Source organism: Sceloporus occidentalis, unplaced genomic scaffold, assembly GCF_023333645.1.
Source record: "Sceloporus occidentalis isolate IW3139 unplaced genomic scaffold, rSceOcc1.0.p SCAF_94, whole genome shotgun sequence".
NCBI classification, from domain to species: domain Eukaryota; kingdom Metazoa; phylum Chordata; class Lepidosauria; order Squamata; family Phrynosomatidae; genus Sceloporus; species Sceloporus occidentalis.
The window spans coordinates 3682005-3695443 of record NW_028317074.1 but is presented as its reverse complement, the minus strand read 5'-3'; positions in this window follow the sequence as shown (position 1 = coordinate 3695443).

Sequence of the window (13439 nt, the reverse complement as noted above, 5' to 3'; positions counted from 1 at the left end):
CTTTTTCCATGCACACATTTTACCACCAGCCTTTGTTGCAGTTTGCCATAGTATTTGTGTGTGTGTATATATATATAACTTTTTATGGCGACAGTGGGGATTTTTTTTTTTTACGTTACCAGTTTTTTATTTTACTACTTACATTGTGATTAGTAAGCTGGGCTCCATTCACTTGCATGGTTGAATGCAGTACCTGTATCAGCCTGCAGGGGATAGACATACTGAACTCATTGATCCGACAGTTGGCGCCGCCATCTTGCGAGTGGCAGCAATACCATTCGCTGATGGCGCTTGTGGTTGCTCTTTGGAGCAATCACAAGGTAATCTGGGTAGAGGGGTTGTATTGCTGAATGCCTTGATATCAAGGCATGTCAGCAACACAGTTTACTCTTAGGAAATGCTAATTTCTGAAAGACCTCAGAATTTGATTGATATGAAAATAAATCAAACACAAAGGCTAAACAAAATCTTCGCTTCTGATCAGAACCTACATTACCTCAGTTACATATAGATAACTGCTCCTGATATACATCTTCATTACTTCAAGCACACCAAGACCACAGCTCATGGCTAGTTACCCTACATAGGCATGATTCTTTTTGTCACAGGTATCACCTTTTATTTATACAGCAGTTCTTACAATACATACAGTAGCAAGAAAAAGTAAGTGAACCCTTTAGGAATTACCTGGTTTTCTGTATTAATTGTTAATTTTGTCATTTAAAAACACATCCATTAAACAGTCACAGTGCTGGTGGCAAAAGTGAACCCCTGGCTTTATATGGTTGAACCTCCTTTGGCAGCTGCAGATCAGACCTGCATAACGATCAGGAAGAAATTTAGACCGTTCTTCCTTTCAGAACAGCTTAAGATCAGGCATTTTTCTAGAATGTCTGTTGTGAATGGCTTTTTTGATGTCATTCCACAACATTTCTAATGAGTTAGGGTTTGGGCTCTGATTACGGAACTCCAAAAGGAATGTTCTGTAGTACATTTTCTTTGATGCTTAGGGCCATTATCCTACTGCATTACAAAACTTCTACTGAGCTTCAGACAGACAGCCATCCAGGCACTATCCTATAATGATACCTTGGAAGCAAAATAGCCCTAAATCACGATGATCCATTCACCATACTTCACCAATGGGATGTTGTTTTCATGTAGGTACGTGGTGCGCTTTTAAGCAATACGTAGTGCTGTGTGTCCTTCCGAAACAATTCAACCATAGTTACATCAGACCACAAACATTTTCCCATTAGCGTTGGAGTGTCAAGATGGTCTTTGGCAAACAGCAATGTTAAATTGAACAGCAGCCTCTTCTTCCAAGGTGTCCTGCCATGTACCTCATGCATGCTCAATGCATACGATAGACTCATGAGAGTTTAACCAGTTCCCGTAATTCCTTCAAGCTGTTACTGTGACTTGGAGTCATCATGACTTGGCATCCAGTTCTAGGTAGAGTAACCCTAGTACTAAATTGGTGACATCTCCAAACAATGTCTAATTGTGGACTTATGAATGTTTTACCTTGTAACCATTTTCAGCTTTATGCATATCAACAATTCTTGATTGTAGGTCTGCTGAGATTTATTTTTTGTGAGGCATGGTTCACATCAGCAGATGCTGCCTGAGTAGCAACATCAAAATGGCTGTTTTTTTAATGTCAAAGTAGCTCTAACACACACCACCAGTCCCCTTTTATTGATTTGCTAATGACCGAAGTGATTAGCCTAGGGGTTCACATATTTGTTCCAACCCATGCTGTGAAAGTTAGAACAATGTATTCAATATGGCCAAGAATACAATAATTTGTGTGTTGCTAGTTAAAACAGATTCTGTTTCCTTATTATTGTAACTTAGATGAAGATCATCTTTTAAGACAAGTTTATATATAAATGCTGGTAATTCCAAAGGGTTCATTTAAATTTTTTTTGCCACTGTATATTCAAGAAACTAGAATATACAAACCTATAAATAACATAAAGAGGGCCCTGCTTTTGATGTTCTCACACTGAATATTTAAGAGGTAGCACCATTTTGCAAGCAATCGATGCGGGTAGATTTTAAAATGTGTCTCGGTGGTGTCCCACTGCATCGGTTGGCTCCACCGCCACAAATGTTTTGAACCATTTGTTATTGTTTTATTTGTATCTTTTATATGAATGATTTTTCAAATATGTTGGTTATGCAAAGTTAGAAAAAATGTATAGAGATTCAGGCAAGCATAAAACAGGGAGATATATTATTTAGAAAAACATTAAGCTGTACAACTCTTCCGTAGATCCACTTTTATAACGTTTTTGCGCACAGATTTCCCTGTACGCATTTAAAGTGAGACATATGACGAGTTAATATACAGGACACACAGTTAATTATACTACGTAACCATATTCAGAGGGGAAATCTAAGAATATATATTCACACTAGGTTTAAGTGAAACATGAGTGACACGAGCATGTGTTTTATCCTACGTGCACTGATAGAGGGGCTCTAAGGATGACTGGTATGAGGCTATGGTAAAGTCTATTAGCTATGACCTTGCCATAAAATGTAAACGCTTACTTTTCTTTGTCAATCAAATAAACAACTGACCAATGGGAGTGATCAAATTATTATGACAGCCACCTGAGAGAAAAACATTTTTTATCCGTAATTATCACAACATGATCAACTGATCATCCTCCCCATCACTAACACTATACTGAAACTGTAAGCTAACATAAAAATTTCACGATCCATTAACACAGTGGTTCTCAACCTCTTCTAGGCCCCACACCCCTAGGAAATGTTTCATTAACATTTACACCCCCACAAAAGTCATATCACATTTGAACATGAAGTCTAATTTCTAATATATTGAACTACATATAATACTGCAGGTGAACACAATCGAAAAAATAAAAAAATAAAAAAAGGGGCACTCAATCATTGCTAAAATTTACATGGGGGCAACTTCTGGACAAGTGAATGACACTGTGTAGTAGTTGTTCAATCTCACTAGTGTTGGCTACCAGAACATGAAGAGAAACTCACACAAAGGAGCTTACGTCTCTCGACTCGGGTAGCAGTAGAATGGAGTGTGCTTGGACAAGTGTTACCTCCTGTCTCCTCTGCGCTCCTCAGTCCTTCGCATTATATATGGGGAAGTCAGTGGCAACGAGGGCTGGACAAAGCGGTGATATTCACGGAGTTGGCAGAGTGAATTCAAGTGACAGGCGGAAGGCACAGTGTGTGTGTGAGCAGAGGCGACGGGAGAGTTGAGAGGCCCTGCGGGGTGAAACACTTAATGAACTCTCGCAATCGTGAATCTACAAATGAAACAATATACAACAATTACATCAGATGCTGTGTTATACCGATTTCAAAAGCAATACTGACAATCAGTTGTTAGGACACAAGCCACTCCCTGAACTTGCATCTTGCGCTGCAAACCACCCCTTAAACCATCTCTTAACACCAAGGTATTTTCACCAAGCTGTAAAAATTGCCCCAAAACCCAGGGAAGAAACTTCATTAAAAAGCATTAAGCGTGCACAAGAAAGGAAAACGGATATCCATTCTGATATGTGCAAGAAATGTCACAGTTGAGGAGGTCCACTTAGAGTTAAAAGGGGTGTCTGGGGCTTTCTGCTTTCAGGGAATTTATAGTTTATAGGGGGTTATTTTGATGTTCAGGGGCTTTACCCCCAGTCCATGGTTCAACTGTTAAAAAACAAAAAAAAAAAACAACCTCTTTGCACTTATGATTTGGGGATGTCTTGTGACCGTGTGATACAGACAAGACATACCACACATATGTGGTATCTATGTGGTCAGGAGAAAAGGGCAATTTTTTCCTCCATTTTGTTTGCTGTCATTGGTATCCCAGTTGTGCAGCCCAAAATGTTGTGTTCCTATTCAGCTTATTTCTGCAGTGGGTTCCTTAGAAAGGTAAGTGGGGTGTCTGAAATCCTCAGGTGATCTAAGTTTTTGGGGTTATTTCAGTGTTTAGGGGTAGTTTTACCCCCAAAAGCATGAGGTGCACCTTCCTTTAACTGTAAAAAAGCATGAAGTGTGTTCCCGTTAATTTTTTTGTGGTTGCAGTAGGCCATTTAGAAAGGTCAGTGGGAAGCCTAAAATCCATATTTGGTGCCATTATATGGGTTTAAATCTGGCTGAATTCCAAGCTTGAAACCTTAAATGTACGTTTTGTAATGTCTGGGAAACACGACTTACCCATGCATGTGGGGTATTGCTGTACTCAGGGGGTGTTAAATAATACAAATAATAAGATTTTTCAGTATTTGTGCGTATTCTGGGAAAGAAATGTACTGACAATGTGTGTGTGTGTGTATGTTAAAATTTACTTTTTTCCATTTCTAAAAACGTTTGGGAAAGATTAGAGCAAAAATGGTTCAATGAAAAGTGTTAAAATGACCCTAGTAAAATAGTTTTTTTCTTTCTTTATTTGCACTGGCTAGGTGTAGTTTTTATAGGCAAAAGTGCGAAAAGTTGGCTTTTTTCTTAATTTTTTCATGCTAAATGATTGTTTATGTATACAATTACTTCAAAAAAGTCCTACTTGTTTAGGAAGCGATCAACCAAAGCTTCAATGTTGTCGCTTAAACGCCTCGCCACCAAGTCACTCACCAGAGAGTGATCACAAGCGCCACTGCAAGAAATTTTGCCTCTCACAAGATGGCGGCGTTCTTTAAATAAAAATCAACACGTTTCCTAGTTTTCCTGCGATAGGCAGAGGCATAGACAGGCTATAAATAAATACGATTAAAAAAAAAAAAAAAAAGTTTCCAAGAGGGCTTCTCCAGACATCCATTAAACATTCACAATGCTGGTGGCAAAAGTGAACCTCTGGCTTTATATGGCAGAAACACCTTTGGCAGCTGCAGATCTTCCTTTCAGAACTGCTTAAGCTCAGGGATTTTTCTAGAATGCCTGTTGTGAATGGCTCTATGAATGTAGGTACATGGTGCCCTATTAAGCAACACATAGTGCAGCATGTTCTTCCCTAACAATTCAACCACAGTTACATCAGACCACAAACGTTTTCCCAGTAGCGTTGGAGTGTCAAGACGGTCTTTGGCAATGTTAATTTGAACAGCAGCTTCTTCTTCCGAGGTATCTTGCCACATGACAAAAATAAAAATGCAGTGGGACACCACCAAGACATTTTAAAAAGGAACCGTCGGGTAGCGGTGTGTGCAGATGAGCACTTATGGGCATTATGACCTTCAACGTAGTCACACTAGGTTTTCTGGTGTATGTTTTTATGACAGCATGGAATGTCACGAAGGTTTAACAAGTTAAAACACAGTGATCACTACACAACAATCTGCGATGCACTGTGCCTTCTGAGACGTTTCTATCAGAACCAGCATCAACTTTTTCAGCAATTGGAGCCACAGTAGCTCTCCAGTTGAACACCCCACAAGAGCTGCAGTTTTGGAGATGCTCTGACCCAGTCATCTAGGCATCACAATCTGGTCCTCAATTTTTCCTGCTTCTAACTTCTAACACATCAACTTTGAGGACGAAATGTTCATGGGAGGGATATATTAGGCAGCAAGTTGACAAGTGCCATGATAAGAAAGAAAAAAAATTCTTAGCAAATAGTTTAACCCCTTCACAACAATACGACGTACTATTACGTCCTACAAAACATGGCCTAGATGACCAAGGACATAATAGTATGTCAGATGGTTTTGTACAGACGGGGACATTTTCTTACTAATACATGGAAGATACAGTCGACAAGGGACATCCCAGGCTGCCTGACAGCAGGAGCCACCATCACCAGATTCCTGCCGATGTTGTGTAATAATGCTTAGCTAATTGCCGGTTACACCAGATTAACCAAGACATTAACCTCCTGAGAATCTTTTCTACCGCTAACAGTTTTTCCATCTAGTTTATCACGGGTACTGCAATCAAAAGGAAAAGGGATCAAAAAAAATCTAAAGAAAAATGTAAACAAAAATATTTTTAGAAATGGATACAAATATTAAAAAATATAATGAAAATTAATAAAGGGGTACAGTCTGCTTCCAAGATTAATACCTGAGACCTCAAAAAAAATAAATAAAAAAAAAAATGTATGTAAGGGAGCATTTTTTTTATAAAATAGAATAAACCCAAAGACAAAAATACTATGCATGTAGGGTATTGTTCTACTCAGGGGATATTAACACAAATGTTTTTGTTTTATTTTATCAGGCACCCAACATATAAAAATTGCAAAACATTTTTAAAATGTACTCATGCTAAATAGACTAAAGTGGTTTAAGGAGAAAATCCCAACTGTCCTAAAAAAATATATATATAAAATTTCTGTGGGTACACTAAACACGGGAAATGGAAAATCACAGTTGAACAAATGCTACAAAAAAAAAAAAAAAAAAAAAGCTATGGCAACTAAGGGGCGTAAAACCCTAAGCCACAAAGGCTGTCCACGTTTGCCAGTTTGTTTTCCAGGCTTCATGTACATGAAAAAAAACAACAACCACCATTGAACACCACATTCTGCAAGGTAGTGTGTATTACATGAGCTGTTCAGCAATACGTAAAAAGTGTGTCCTCGAAAAATATACCGATACAGTCACCCTAGAAAGCATTTAAGTTAGTCTGATTTTGGGTTTCGGCAGTAAAATCTCTCCTCATGTCTATTTTCTAGAGGCTCGAATAAGCTTCCAGGATGTTCTCGGTCAATGTTGTCGGTGAATACGGAACAATAAAATTATAGTACAGGGTACAAATATAAAAATTTGCACGCCGACAGCAAGTACCGGCCCCTGAAAACGTACTTAAATGTGTACCCGAGTGACTTCCCACGTGAACATACAACAAGAATGATCTTTCGGCTGGCAAATCTCTTACCGTCTTTGCTGAGGTAGAGAGGCTTCGCAACAATATGGAGCGCGGGAAAGATAGTCCCTTCACAGAAACAGTGCCAGCACTGCCGTGTCTTGTAACGAACTATCGAGCAATCACTGCCGGTAGGCCCCGATATGTCGCTGTAAACAATATGTCGTTTTTCCAAAAATGTGCTTGGCTCAGACAAGTTCAAGTAAGTTCAGGTACAAGCGCGTATGATAAAATAAAACAAAAACCGCGGAGGAGCCTTGGTTCCTTATGCTTTGTTTTGATTATTAAACCAGGAGCACACTACGCTGGCCTTTACATAGCTACCGCCATTAGGCGGACTGGCTGTGCTTGATTCACAAGGTCCTCTAGCGGTAGCAGTTTAACACCGCGGAAGGACTAATCTTGCTGATGCTTGTCGGGATTGTGCGTCCCTGCGCACGTGATACTGTTATTTGCACGGTAGGTGCTCTTAACATCAAGGATTGGATGAGAAATAGCTACATTAGTAAGAAAATTAGTCCCTATAATGCCTGTTAGGAGTACTTTAGCGCACATTCAACAGCATAGCAATGACGTTTTACCCCTTTCTCCACTAAAAAGGAGCACATCTTGTGCTCTAACTTACTACCTGGTATATGAAGATTATTTTAACAACATGGTAGATCCCAAATGGCAGGGATGTAATTATAGTTATGCTGTGGTGCCTTATGGGGGAAGGGCACAGCAAGTGGTGTTTTTGTTTTGCATGCCTGCTTTATCTGCAGACAAGGCTGTATTTGGAGTATGGTCCAGTTAAATAACCCCTTAAAGACCAGGCTGTGTTTTACCTTTTGTACCATTGGGACCGAGGCTGTTTCAACACTTTTGCGGTGTTCGTGTTTAGATGTAATTTTCTCCTCACTCAGTTAGTGAACCCACACAAATTATATGTTGTTTTTTTCAGGACAAGAAGGGCTTTCTTCAGATACCATTGTTTTGATCATATTATCTAATTTCCCATTAAAAAAAAAAAAAAAAATACGATGGAAAAAAAAAAAAAACATTTTCTGACTTTTACCCCAAAAATCTTTGAGGCTAGGTTTCCACTTGGGTTTTTGTCCTGCGTTTTTTTCCTTGATGAAAAACGCCAAGAAAACTGCCACTGCATTTTCCTGCGTTTTGGCGTTTTTTTCTGGAGTTTTTTCTGGCGTTTTAGCCTTTCTGTGGAAATTGCTTTTTTTGACCTTAGGCAGTTTTTCCAGCCTTTACAAGTTAGAAGTTTCACCCAGCTAAAAGGGATTAGGATAAATGGCAAGTATCTGCCCCCTGATGTCATTTACTTGGTAGAGTTCTACTTAAACACCCCGGCGGACCCTTTTGTCACTTTTCTGTGGTTTGTAAGGCCTGCTTTATTCCGAATGTCTGCTCCTCTAGGAAGATTGGCCCCAAATGATGGTGCAAATTGTTTGCTGTTGCTTTCGGCAGGCAGGATCCCGTTGGTTTGTTTGTATTGGATGTTTGTTCCAAATGGCGTAAAATTCAATATGAACTTTGTTTTGTGTGAAACTGTTTGTTTCCAGCCTATTTCTCGTAGGACACACAGATACTGGGTCCATCCTCTGCATTGTAACTGTGGAAAAAACGCCATAAAAAACGCCAAGGCAATAAATCCACATGGCTTTTTCATGGTGTTTTTTCTCTCCCATAGACTTCTATTGGAGAAAAACACCAAGATTTCCTTGCAAAAAACGCCAGAGTGTCAACATGCTGCGATTTTGAAAAACTGCCACAGAGCCCAAAAAAGCAGAAAAACGCCAAAGAGGACTGAAAAAACGCCAAACAAAAAAACGCCAAGTGGATATGGCATTCTGCGATTTCCTATTGAAGAACAGCTAACATCTGGCTGCTGCGTTTTTTCACTAAAAAAAACGCCAGGTGGCGCTATTGGCGTTTTTATGGGCGTTTTTAGCTAAACCTAGCCTTACTCATCCAAAAAAGCTAATGAAAAAAACCTACTAAATATATTCTACTATTTGTCCTGAGTTTACAAATACCCAATGTTTTTATGTTTTTTTGCTTTTTTCTGCACGTTATGGAGCATTAAGTACAAGTAGCGTTTTGCTATTTCAAAACCATTTTTTCCAAATCTGGTAATTCTTCCCCCCCATGTGCCATTTCGGGTATCGTTGAAGCCGGCCAACGCAATTAACCCCATCAAATCATATATTTTTGAAGACTAGACACCCCCAAGGTATTTCAAATACTAGAATTTTAACTCTTTCCATGCACTAATTCTACCACCAGTCCTTGTCAAACTTTGTGGTAGTAATTTATTTTGTGTTTTTTATCGCTAAAATTGCTCTTCAGGTATGGATTTACAGCTCCTGGTATACAACACTTTCAAACAACACCCCAATATGTGTTCAGCAACATCTCCCGAGTACAGTCATACCACCCATGCATGGGTTTGTCAGGTTGTTTGTGAGGTAAAACGCCACATTTAGGAAGTGCACATTTTTTAACTTGGAACTTTTACATCTGGTCATTCTGCCCCCATGTCCTAATAGGACCATCTTTGAAGCCGGCTAATTCAATTTACCCCATCATACCATATACCGTATTTGCTCGATTATAAGACGACCCTGATTATAAGACGACCCCCCAAATCTTAATATTAATTTAGGAAAAAAAGAAAAAGCCTGAATATAAGACGACCCTATAGGAAAAAAGTTTTACCAGTAAATTTTAATTCATTTAAACACTTTTTTTAATAAAAGCTATGCTTGAGAAAAATATTTTGGTTTTATTTCCTTCTATTTTCCAACCTGCCTCCTAGTTATGCACATCTGCCCCAGAAGTGCCTTATACCCCCTATATGCCACTGTGCCCCATGATATGCCTTTTAACCCTCTAAATGCCACAGTGCCCCATAATATGCCTTTTAACCCTATATGCCACTGTGCCCCATGATATGCCTTTTAACCCTATATGCCACTCTGGCACTTAGAGGATTAAAAGGCATATTATGGCATATAGGGAGGTTTAAGGCATTTCAGGAGGCAGAGTGGCATTAAAGGGGTTAAAAAGCATTTCACAGAGCACTCTGCCTCCAGAAATGCCTTACACCCCCCATTTAACACTCCCCCTCCCTCTTCCAAACTTACCGGTGCTTCTGAGTTGGGGGGCGCATAACACAGGAGGATCCAGGTCCCCTGCATCTGAGCCCCCGGTGCTTAGTCCGGGCAGCATGTAGAGCTCCACGCGATATAATCGCGTAGAGCTCTACACGCTGCCCGGACTAAGCACCGGGGACTCAGAAGCACCGGTAAGTTGGAGGGGGCATAACACAGGAGGATGCAGGTCCCCTGCATCCTCCTGTGTTATGCCCCCCCCCTCCAACTTACCGGTGCTTCTGAGTCCCCAGTGCTTAGTCCGGGCAGCGTGTAGAGCTCTACGCGATTGTATCGTGTAGAGCTCTACGCGATTATATCGCGTAGAGCTCTACATGCAGCCCGGACTAAGCACTGGGGACTCAGATGCACCGGTAAGTTGGGTCGGGGGTTAACACAGGAGGATCCAGGTCCCCTGCATCTGGGTCCCCAGTGCTTAGTCCGGGAAGCGTGTAGAGCTCTACGCGATTGTATCGTGTAGAGCTCTACACGCAGCCCGGACTAAGCACCGGGGACTCAGAAGCACCGGTAAGTTGGGGGGGGGGGGTTAACACAGGAGGATCCAGGTCCTCTGCATCGCTGCGGGGGATCTGGATCTTAGTCTCATAATCAGACCTATTTGAGGTCTGATTATAAGACGACCCTGATTATAAGACGAGGGGTATTTTTCAGAGCATTTGCTCTGGAAAAAACCTCGTCTTATAATCGAGCAAATACGGTATTTTTGAAAACTAGACACCCCAAGGTATTTCAAATGCTAGTATTTTAACCCTTTCCATGAATGAGATTCTACCACCAGCTTTTGCCACACTTTGTGGTAGTATTTTCTTGGTATTTTTTTTTTTTTTTTTTTACACAAGTTGTACTTTGGGCATACATTTATAGCTCCAGGTATACGTCACTATCAAACAACACCCTAATATGTGTTCAACAACATCTCTCGAGTACAGTGATACCACCCATGCATGGGTTTGACTGCTGTTTGGGGTTAAAAGGCCACATTTGGGAAGTGCGCTTTTTTTCCCCTATTTTGGTCAGTCTGTGCCTATGCCCCATCTTTGAGCCCGGCCACTACAATTTACCCCATCAAACTATATATTTTTGAAAACTAGACACCCCAAGGTACTTAAAATGGTAGTATTTAACCCTTTCCATGCATCAGATTCTACCACCAGCCTTTGCCACACTTTGTGGTAGTATTTTTTTTTGGTATTTTTGTCACACAAATTGTACTTTAGGTATAAAATTATTAGCTCCAGGTATACATCACTATCAAACAACACCCCAATGTGTGTTCAGGAACATCTCCCGAGTGCAGTCATGTCTGGTGTTTGGGGTTAAAATGCCACATTTTGGAAGTGCACTTTTTTTTCCCCCATTTCGGTCAGTCTGTGCCTATGCCCTATCTTTGAGCCCGGCCACTCCAATTTACCCCATCAAACCATAATTTTTTTTAAATTAGACACCCCTTGGGTATTTGAAATGCTTTTATTTAAATTCTTCCATGTCAGGATTTTTGGGAAGATACAGCGCTAATTTTAGCATTTGCTCATAATAATAAACTTTATTTTTTATTTTATTTATTTTATTCTTTTTTTAACATTTTGCTGGAACTGGATTGTTCCTCTGATGCATAATAATTTTTAAATGTTACCATGTTTTTTTTAAGCTTTTTTTTTTCATATTTTACTAATCACATAGTGATTAGAAAGCTGGGCCCCATTGACTTGTATGGTTGAATGCAGTACCTGTATTCAGCCTGCAAGTGGAGCCAGAGTTCTCTAGAGGGTCTGGAGACAATCTAGCAAACTTTTTCAACTTTATTATTTTTTTTCCCGGGGCGGCCGCCATCTTGCGGATGGCGAAGATCACCAGCAGTAGCGGCTGTGACCGCTCTCCGGAGCGGTCACAGCCCATCCTGGGGTAAGTGTTTGGTGTCGCTGGATGCCTCCTGATCGAGGCATTCCAGCAACACCATTGAAGTTTAGGAGGTGATCGTTGATCGCCCCCTAAACGCTTTTAAAACGGGTGTCCGCCGCCATACAATGTATGGCGGTTGTTGACGCCCCGGGGAGGGGCAAGACATGGCCCATGATGCCGATCTCGGTGTTGCTGAATGCCTCGACATCGAGGCATTACAGCAACACCGTTTAAGCTTAGAAAGTGATCGTTGATCACTTTCTAAGCTTCTTGAAGTCTCATGACGTGTCAGGCACGTCATAGGTCGTTAAGTGACCGTTTTGCATGACGTGCCTGACCCGGCAATGGACGTTAAGGGGATAAACAACCCAGCTAGAAATCTATACAATAGACCTTGGTACATATCTGCACAGAACAGGCCTGGACTGACCATCAGGTCTGAGCCCAGCTTCCTTCTGGATAGAAGCATTCACAAACTATACTTCTTAATCTAGGCTGATGTAAAATTACCGTATTTGCTTGTATATAAGACAAGATTTTTTTCAGAAAAAAATGCTCTTAAAAACACCTGTCATCTTATATTCAAGGTAGTCTTATGTTCGGACCTCACCCACAGCGCTGCAGGGGACCTTTACCCTCCTCTGACAGCCGGTAAATGTCTATGCAGTGCGCGCAGACAACCTCCGCTATGACGGAGCACCGGCGTGACGTGACATGACCTTCCACTCAGTCATATAACCCCCGGCGGAAGCGGCAGACGGAAGCGAAGGATGTGTACGTGCATCCCGCAGATTTTCACCGGCTGCCCCGAGCGATACCAGGGAGCAAGTCTGGGGATGCATTGGTAAGTTGGGGGGGGGGCAAGAGTGGTATATCAGGGATGTAGTGGCATATAGGGGGTATAAGTTACATCTGGGGGGGCAGAGTGGCAAAAAAACCCAACACAAATGCATTTTTCTAAATCATTGTTACTAAATATGAAAAAAAATTTTACATGTGAATATTTAGTAGTAAAACATTTGTCCTATAGGATAGTCATATTCAGGCTTTTTTTCCTAAATTATTAAAAAAAATTGGGGGGGGGGGTCATCTTATAATCGCACAAATACGGTATATCCAACAGGCAGCAGCGTGCCTTTTAAATATTTTATCTCCCAGACCGGGTTTGGAAAAGAACAACATAGTAATGTCACACATAAGCATACCAACGACCTCAAGCCAAGTCAGTTTTACTTAGTAACAGCGATACCACACTTAGTCTGCAGTCCTGCTAGTTTTGTGCAAGCACATTGGCTTGCGAAACGACTAAGACTCATTGTTTACTAAAATGGGGTCGACTCACTTATGGTGCAAAGTATGTATTGCCTACCACCACTGGAACACAATTGTAAATCATATGGACTTCTGAGTAATCGATGGACAACATGGTAGTTCAACACAAGTCCATCTCGTTCAACCTGTCTGCTGATCCATGCGAAGGCAAAAGCCCCATATTGAAGTAACTGATGTTTG